This window comes from Phoca vitulina, unplaced genomic scaffold (genome assembly GCF_004348235.1).
Source record: "Phoca vitulina isolate PV1807 unplaced genomic scaffold, GSC_HSeal_1.0 scaffold3, whole genome shotgun sequence".
NCBI classification, from domain to species: domain Eukaryota; kingdom Metazoa; phylum Chordata; class Mammalia; order Carnivora; family Phocidae; genus Phoca; species Phoca vitulina.
Window position 1 is genome coordinate 53534646 of NW_022589706.1, and position 10387 is coordinate 53545032.

Here is a 10387-nt window from a genome sequence, read left to right on the forward strand (position 1 = left end):
ACCAAGTTCCTCTTACTAGGACTTTCTTTTGACTGACTTACAACTCAATAAGACTTGGTTGGCATTCCGTAAAAGTAAAGCTAAAGGCTTTTTTCTTGAACCATATAATATTTTCTTGCCTTGCACTGTGTTTTAGCAACCCCAGATTCTGACCATTTCTTTTTCCTCCTAACTATACCCCCCGACTTTTTCTTTAGATGTAATAACTGAGATTGGATTTCCAGTACTGACCCTTGACTCCCTTCCTTGACTATTATCTGTACTTGCCCCTTGCATTGTGTCTGCCTCTGACTATTCAGAATGTCTTTCAGCTTCATTCTAACATAACCTTGAAATCTTTTTATTTAGCTCTAAAAAGAAAGAACTTGGCAGCCTAAGACAGATATTCTAGAAGTATTATATGTTGAATAGAGGTAAGTGAAGGATAATTAATGGAATTTGGATAAGCTATACTGGATTCCCAACTTAAGAAGCATCTGTCTGAATTCAAACCTGCCCTATCTGTATCTCTTCACCACTTTTATTCAGGTTAAGAATTCTTTAAACAGGGGCGCCTGGGTGGCTCTGTCAGTTAAGCGTCTGCCTTCCACTCAGGTCAGGATCCCAGTGTCCTGGGATCCGAGTCCTGTATTGGGCTTCCTGCTCAGCAGGGTGTCTGCTTCTCCCTCTGCCCCTCCTCCCTGAAATAAATAAATAAAATCTTTTAAAAAAAGAATTATTTAAATAATTCTCAAAAGTTTCCACCCATCTATTATCTATTTATCTATTTATCATCTATTTCTACCATCTATATCTATCTATCTATCATCTATCTATCTATCATCTATCATCTATCTATTATTTATCTCTAGGGGTCACTGGCATTTCCTATTGTGTTAAAACTATTTATTGTGATAAAATATACATAATGAAGCATACCATTTTAACAATTCTTAGGTTCACAGTTTAGTGGCATTAAGTATATCCACATTGTTGTGCAACCATCACCACTATACGTCTCCAGAACTTTTTTATATTCCCAAATTGTAATTCTGTACCCAGTAGACAATAACTCTCATACCCCTTCTTCTCCAGTTCCTGTCAACTACCATTCTATTTTTCTGTAGCTATGAATTTGATCACTATAGGTACCTACTATAAGTGGAACTCTACAATTTTTTATCCTTCTGTGACTGGCTTATTTCACTCAGCATTATGTCTTCAAAGTTTATCCATGTTGTATCATGTGTCAGAATTTCTAACATTTTAAAAGTTGAATAGTATTCCATTATACGTATAGACCACATTTCGTTTAACCATTTATCCATCAATGGACATTTGGGTTGTTTCCACCTTTTGGCAATTGTGACTAATGTTACGAATGTGAATTTTGAATAATGTATGAACATTGGTGTACAAGTATCTGTTTGAGTCCCTGCTTTCAATTCTTTGGAGTATATGCCTAGAAATAAAATTTCTGGATCATATGGTAATTCCAGTTTTTGAGTAAACACCATACTGTTTTCCATAGCAGTTGCACCATTTTACGTTCCCACCAAGAATGCACAAGATTTCCAATTTCCCATATTCTTGTCAATACTTGTTATTTTCTTTTCCTTTTTAAGGATATTAAGTGGATATGAAGTGATATCTCAAAATGATTTTGATTTTAATATTCTTATTCCTATTACTATACTATTTCTATTTGAATTTCCATTACTAACAATTAGTAATGTTGAGCATTTTTACATGTGCTTATTAGCTGTTACATATCTTCTTTGAAGAAATGTCTATTTGAATCCTTTGACCCTTTTTAAATTGAGTCATTTGGGTTTTTTATTGTTGAGTTGTAGGAGTTCTTTATTTATTCTCGATGTTAACCCTTTATCATGTATATGATTTGCAAAAATTTTCTCCCATTCTATTGGTTGCCTTTTCACTCTGTTGATAGTGTCTGCTTGATGTGTGAAAGTGCTTAATTTTTATGAAGTCCAATTTATCTGGGTTTTTTCTTCTGTTGCCTGTGCTTTTGGTATCATATGTGTTAAAATTTTTATAGCATTATATATTTCCCCAATTTGATCTGTAAGACATATTATCTGATGTTCTAGACTCTAAGAAAAGCATATCTTTATGAGAAAGCAAAATCTTGACAGCCAAAGCACAAAGAGTTCTTGGATCCATCTGAGGATTGTTCTCTTGCTCATGGGTGCTTGTTTTATGTTACAAGGACCAAGAACTCATAAGAAAACAATTACTGAATGAGCTCTCTGAGGAGGCTCAATTTTCTCTCTTTCTCTGGAATTTCCCCTGCCAGTTATCACTGGGTATTGGTTGTTATGCTTTGGAGGAGAGTATAGGAAAAAATACTGCCATAGAAAAAAGGATTTTAATCTTTGTAAAGACTTGAAAAAACTTATAGTTGTGAGTTGGGCTTGGAATGTATCATTTCCTAACTCCATGGTGCAACAGTAATCATGAGGCCTGTAAAACTTCCCAAAATTCTGCAATGCTGACTAGTTTCTATCCTTGCTATATTAAGCTTCCTCTAGAAGCTTAAGAAGGTCACAGTCACCAAGGGGGATATACTACTAATAGCAACAGTAAAATTATTTCTGAATTCTGAATTTTTATGAAAATGGTGAGTAAATAATGCCAGATATTTTATGCAAACACTATATTAGTACAAATAGTGACAAGGTGCTTTTAATAAAATGTTTCCTTACTTTCAATATGAATACCTATTTTCTCTTCTGAAAGATAGTAATAGTCATATTTCACTTTAAATAAGAACTAAATGTATTTACAGATATTTAGACATTCAGAAATAGAATATAGTCACTAAAATTTACATATAGATATACTAAAAACTGTAATTAAAACCTCACAAAAATGCTTCACGGAACCTCTTTTCACAGGGGCCCATGGCTATACAAAATTAAGCAAAAGCATTGTTCTAAATGTAAGAAAAATAGTCCTTACTGTACCAAACTTTAATGTAAAAGGCTTATAATCTTTGAAAACCGGGCAATAAAATGTATATTTTACACACACACACACATACACACACACACACACACACACACACGTTGCATTCCTATGCTTATTATTTAATTGGTACTTTTATATTCTTTCATTTCAGTACAAGACTTTGAGAAAGGTAATATTATCTCATTTTGCAATTAATAAGACTAAAATTCAGAAAATTTAAGGAACTTGCTTAAGGTTACCTTGAGCCACAATTTGCCTTAGGTCTTCTAGTCCCCAAATCAATCTTCTCTTTCCATTATATCACAAGACCTTGTCAGGCTCACTCAAATTAATTTCGTAAGAATTCATTATCAACCATCTATTAATCTCTGTGATGGAAACTTTGGGTAATAGATATGAGTGAGTAACCTACAGTTCTTTTCCTTAAGAAATAGGTAGAAAATTTGGTAGTCATCGGTATTATCATTTGACATAGGTACAGTCAAATGTGCTATATCCCACAGGCATTGGCAAATGCTCTGCAGCTCTGAGTACTCATAGAGAACTTCCATTTCTGAGTAAGTATTTAATACTGTCACCATTACTTTATAACCTAGATGTCAGCTGGAGCCCTCCTGCCTGGGGGATTTGGTTAAACTTGACCTAAGCACCATGTCCAAGGCTTTTTAAGAATCCAGAATCTGAAGCACAAATCCTGTGAGATTCCAGAACTTACTCATTCTTCTGTGATCATCATGGTGCAAATCCTAAATCTTCACCAGATTGCATCTCCAAACGTTACTAATTCTAGACCGTCTGTGCATTTAGAAACCTGTCATAAGACTAGTTGGGGAGCAGGGGCACCTGTGTGGCTTGGTTGGTTAAGCACCCAACTCATGATTTCTGCTCAGGTCATGATCTCAGGGTCCTGAGATTGAGCCCTGTCAGGCTGCGTGCTCAACGTGGTGTCTGCTTATCTCTCTCCCTCCCCTTCTGCCCCTCTGCTCTCTCTCTCTCAAATAAATATAAATAAATAAATAAATAAATAAATAAAATCTTTTTTTTAATAAATAAAATCTTTAAAAAAAAATACTAGTTGGGGAGGAAAAAGGTCCATTGAAAATCATATGGTCTTCTCTATCTCACTGATTTAATTCTTCCACTCTCTTTCTCCTCTTTTTCTCATCTCAAGTTCTTCCATTTTCTCACATGAAATAATTCTAATCACATTTAGCACCCTTTAGGAAATTCACCTTTCTCCTTACTTGCCATTATAATACTTTTTCAAAAGTTACAATTTTATTCTTATGAGGAATTCTGGCAAATAAAATACTTTGCTTTCATTATGTTTTCCTCCCTCTCTCACTCTCCTTGATCTCCATTATCTGAGGACATTGCATTTATATCAACTGAAAGGATTAATATTTAATTTAACTATGGTGTAATCATACTGAATAAACTATAGCTGGTATCTATGGAAAAGAACTTGAATTGACTATGATGAATTTTCAGTAGAAATTGGTATGACTACTAGAAATGCTCATGTAGTAGCCAGATCAAGATCGTATTTCATGGTGGTGGTGGTGATGGTGGTGGTGATTATTATATATTAAAACTCTGTCTCACTAGATCACTTTAAAAAATGTTCATCCCTGGCATGCCTGGGTGGATCAGTCGGTTAAGCCTCTGCCTTTGGCTCAGGTCATGATCCTGGGGTCCTGGATTTGAGCCCTGAGTCAGGCTTCCTGCTCAGTGGGAGAGTCTGCTTCTCCTCTTCCCTCTGCCCCTTACCCCCACTTGTGTTCTCTTTTTCTCTCTCTCTCACTCACTCTCTCTCTCAAATAAATAAAATCTTAAAAGAAGTGTTGATTCCTTTTACTAGGTCCTTTTTTTTTTTTTTTTTTAAGATTTTATTTATTTGACAGAGAGAGAGAGACAGCCAGAGAGGGAACACAAGCAGGGGGAGTGGGAGAGGGAGAAGCGGGCTTCCGGCAGAGCAGGGAGCCCGATGTGCGGCTCGATCCCAGGACCCTGGGATCATGACCTGAGCTGAAGGCAGATACTTAAGGACTGAGCCACCCAGGCGCCCCTTTTACTAGGTCCTTAAATGTTTGTTTGTCTGTTTGTTTGTTTTTAAGTAGGCTTGTCGTCCAGTAGGGAGCCCAACCCAGGGTTACACAGGGTTAGAACCCACAACCATGAGATCAAGAACTAAGCTGAGATCAAGAGTCCAACGTTCAACAAGCTGAGCTACCCAGGCACCCCTAGATGTTATTTTTAAAGAGAATTTTTGGTCTCTCATTCTCCAATTGTTAAGCATTTAACAATTCTTTTCTTAAAAACAAACTCTAAAGTAAATATATTAAGAGCCCATCACATGGCCAAATGTTGTAAGGACTATAAAATATATGAAATAAACAAGATGTATGTTTGTATTCTTTTGAGATTTTGCCAAGCACTGAACCACAAAAATGCAGAGTTGGAAGGGCTGTTAATCCTCTAGTCGCTTGTTCCTGGGAAAACAATTCTGAGAAATGGAAGTCTGTAAGTTGCAAATCCATTGGTTCTTCCTTGAGAAGAGTGACATGTGTCAGCCTGCTAAAATATTCTTCCCGTGTGGTTGCAAAAATCTTTTTTTTTTTTTTTTAAGATTTTATTTATTTATTTGACAGACAGAGACACAGCGAGAGAGGGAACACAAGCAGGGGGAGTGGGAGAGGGAGAAGCAGGCTCCCCGCTGGGCAGGGAGCCCGATGCGGGACTTGATCCCAGGACCTTGGGATCATGACCTGAGCCAAAGGCAGACGCTTAATGACTGAGCCACCCAGGCGCCCCTGGTTGCAAAAATCTTGAAGCACGTAGCTTGCATTTCCTCCGGTAATAAAGATGACTGTGAATAAAAATATATCTGGATGAGAGAAGAATTTAATCTGTAGTAATTTGATTATTAGTATATGTTATTGCCTTGAGCCTTGAAAACAAATTATATAATCACTTCCTGAGGAAGTGTAGGTGTTCCTTATGATTGTATAACTTGTTTATTGTATAACTTGTTTTTTGTTTTCAAGGCTCAAATATATATATACTGCTAGCTCTGGCTAGAATGCAGAATTTGCATTTGTCAGTCTAAAATCAAAGCATATAGAATTAGGTATCAGTTGGATACTAAGAAAAAGCAGAACTGGCACACTGAAGAGATTTCATAAACCTATTTCTGAGAGTCTTTCAATTCTGGAGATAAAATTAATGCCAGGGATGATAATAACCATGCTTCCAAGTAAAGGCACTATTGATATCTGATTTGTTTGAAAAAATAAAATAAATTTGTATCCTTTTGGAAACAAAGCTGGGTACTTTTACTGTACAAATGACTACACTCTAGGATAGCAAAAATCTTAATGAGGTCTGGTTAGAAAGGAAAGAGAAACCACTTGTCCTTGCAAAGCCAACAGAATTTGGAAACATTTGGGTGAGCCTCATGTCTTGATAAGCCTCAGGGCAAAACAGTAGGAGAAATACAGCATTTCTGCCACCGCTGTGTGTAGTAGCTATGTTGATGAGTATAAGGACTTGTCTTAGAGCTTTTCCAAATAACACATTCAGGTAGCAAATGTAGTCGTTAAAATTTGCATCAATGATCTGTAACTAAAGTGCTACTTTAATGCATAGTCACCTTATTCATCAATGACTACAAAGAGTTTGAGGAGGAATGGAAGACAACTATTATTCTATTCATATCAGAAAGATACAGAATTAGCAACATTTCTGATTCAAAGAACAAGCAGAACATAATAAAGAAGTAGAATAAGAATCAATAGTATTCATTTTCTGTGATGTAATGCTTCAGAAGCAAAGCAATTAGAGATCCATCTAAGTATTAACACAACCACAGATGAACAATGAGCACATCCATCAGAAAGGCTAAAATATGACAGACAACATTTAAGTATCAGTCAGGACGTGGAGCAACTAGAACTCTTAAACTCTGCTGATGGGAGAGTAAATGCTACAGTTTGGAAGACTGTTTGGCAGCATCTATTTAAGCTGACATACACATTACTTATGACGCACTAAATCTTTTCTTAGGTAAACTCAGTATAAGTGTACATGTGTGCATAGTCTTAAAAAAGCATGTAATAGAGGGTACATAGCTGAGTAATATTCCATTGTATAAACATACCACTTCTTTATCCATTCATTAGTTGATGGACACTTGGGCTGTTTCCACAATTTGGCTATTGTAGATAATGCTGCTATAAACATCAGGGTGCATATATCCTTTTGAATTAGTATTTTTGTACTCTTTAGGTAAATACCTCATAGTGCAATTGCTGGATTGTAGGGAGTTCCATTTTTAACTTTTTGAGGAGACTCCATACTGTTTTCCAGAGCAGCTGCACCAGCTTGCATTCCCACCAACAGTGCAAGAGGGTTCTCCTTTCTCCACATTCTCACCAACACCTGTTATTTCTTGTGTTGTTGAGTTTAGAAGATGTGGTATATTATATATATATATATGTATATATATATATAATTATATATAAGTATATATATATAAAATATATATATAATATATGTGTGTATATAATATAATATATAATATATAATAATATATGTGTATATATAATATAATGTATATATATATGGAATGTATAATACACAATATATAATGAAAGATGTGATATAGATATATAATGGAATATTACTCAGCCATAAAAAAGAATGAAATCTTGCCATTTACAATGATATGGATTGAGCTAGAGTGTATTACACTAAACAAAATAAGTCAGTCAAAGACAAATACCATATGATTCACTCATATGTGGAATTTAAGAAACAAAACAAATGAGTAGAGGGAAAAAAAAGAGAGAGGGAGGCAAGCCAAGAAACAGAGTCTTAACTATAGAGAACAAACTGATGGTTACCAGAGGGGTAGTAGGTGGGGGATGGGTTAAACAGGTGGTGGGGATTAAGGAGTGCACTTGCTGTGATGAGCACAGAGGGTTGTATGGAAGTGTTGAATCACTATATTACACACTTGAACCTAATATTACACTGTATGTTAACTAACTGGAATTTAAATAAAAACTTAAAAAAAGAATGTACATAGCAATACGGTTTTGTAGTGGTGCTAAATTGAAAATTACTGAAAAGTTTATCAACAACAGAATAAATAAATCAATTATGATATATTCATATAATGGAATATTCTACAGCAATGCAACATTGAGAATAAACTATCTACAATTATACACAAAAGTATGGCTGGATCTCACAAGTGTATTGTTGAGTTTAAAAATCCAGACACAAAAACTTACATACTACATGATTCCACTTATACACAGAAGAAAGAAAAGGTAAAAAGCAAGGTATGCTTTCAGAATTCAGAATCGTGGTAATCCTTGGGACATAGGATATGACTAGAAAAGAAGATTCTGGGGTACTGGTAATATTCTGCTTCTTGATCTGGAAGCTAGTTCAGTTTGTTAAAACTCAGCGAGTTTTAACTATGTGTACTTTTCAATATACTTCAATAGAAATCTTTTTTAAAAATGAGTAAATATTCTGTGTAGTGTAGCAGAGTAGAATGTGAATGAACAGGAAAGAGAGTTCATCATGGGATATGGACCTAAGGGATAGGATTGGGTGTGACTGCATGTGGAAGAATAGATTGGGGATAATGAAATACAGATCCATCTGTTTATATCTTGTCTGTTCATATTTCATCTGTTAATATCTCTGAATTAGTCATCCATCATTCAGAGATATTAACCTAGGGTGCAGCTGAAGATATATTTGTGTATGTGTGAGTTAGTCCAAATCTTGGGAGGAGTAGATGTCAGGTTTGGATATGCAGGAAATGTATTAGAGTAAATGCAAGTGGGAGAAAATGGGGAAGGAGCTGGAGGAGGCTGTGAGAGTTAGCAGACCACAAGGCGGGTCTGATCCAGGGTCAAGGTGGGAGTGGAGGGTTGGGTGGTGGCATCTTAGACTGCAGTGCAGTTCAAAGGAAAGTTTGGTAAGGCCATCTGGGAATTGTAAAGCCAGAGTGACCTGTCAGAGGAGATCCGCATCTCCCAGGAAGGGGATCTACCATAGCATCCATGTCATACTTCATTGTCAGTGAGAAGCAATACTTGAGAAGGCTGGCCTTAAGGCAAATCAATGGTAGATTTCAGGGCATTGCAGCTGAAGGCAAGAGTCAATTAGGTTTTTACAAAATTACAAAGAAAATTCCTTCAAAATGCCTAAAAATGTTGGATAAAATATAGAAAATCTTCTTTGTGCACATGACATAAAGGGAATCCCCAATAAACTCACATAGAAAATGAATCAGCAGTGGCCACTGGGTGGGGGAATCAAATCTATGTTTATGGAATCTCAGACTAAGTTACATCGGTCACAACACTGAACTCCTACAGTCCTAGGTACCAATTACAGGGTAATTTGATCACGAACAGCCTGATACTACCTCTTTTCCATTTCCCTTCTCCCATTCTCTTCCTTTCTTATAACCTCTCTTCTTTATTCTTCCCTTTCCTTCCCTTTCTTTCACTTCTTTTCCCTCTCCTTGGTTCTCTTCTTCTTTTCCTTCTTCAAATATGCTGGGTACCTACTGTGGGCTAGATATTTATGATCTACCGTTTTGGAGATGATAGATAGATGATAGATAGATAGATAGATAGATAGGTAGATAGATAGATATAGAAGAAAGGCTATAAGAAAGGCTTTTACTATAATATCCCCTTTTTCAGGGGTGCCTGGGTGGCTCAGTCGTTAGGCATCTGCCTTTGGCTCAGGTCATGATCCCGGGGTCCTGGGATCGAGCCCCGCACGTCAGGCTTCCTGCTCAGCGGGAAGCCCGCTTCTCGAACCTCTCCCACTCCCCCTGCTTGTGTTCCCTCTCTCGCTGTGTATCTCTCTGTCAAATAAATAAATAAAATCTTTAAAAAAAAAATCCCCTTTTTCCTAAAAAAGAAATCTGTCAGTGGTGTTCAGATACAATGATGTGCATGCAACATTTTGTTGATAAAATGTGTTTTATCTCATTCAAATAATGTAGGTTTCTATTGTCCCCACCACTTCACATCTCCAAGTGATAAGTAGAGTCTAGGTGGCTGATGTTAATGCAAATTAACATCAAATTAACTCATACACTCTTTTTAGAGAACTCCTGGTGAGAGTAAAGAAGTGATATTATTGAACACCCAATACTGAGAACTGTGCTGAGAATATGAAGGTGTACATTAATCCTCACGAAAGCCCATCGAGACTCAGAGAGGACACATAAAATCAAAACAGCAAGACAGGAGCATAGAGAACAGAGCTCTTACCTTTGACTCAGGGGCTTTCACTGTTCCCACACATCATTTAGAGGACAATGACTAAGGTGTCATGAGTGATTCCCACATAAAATAGTGGTAAAACATTGACTTCC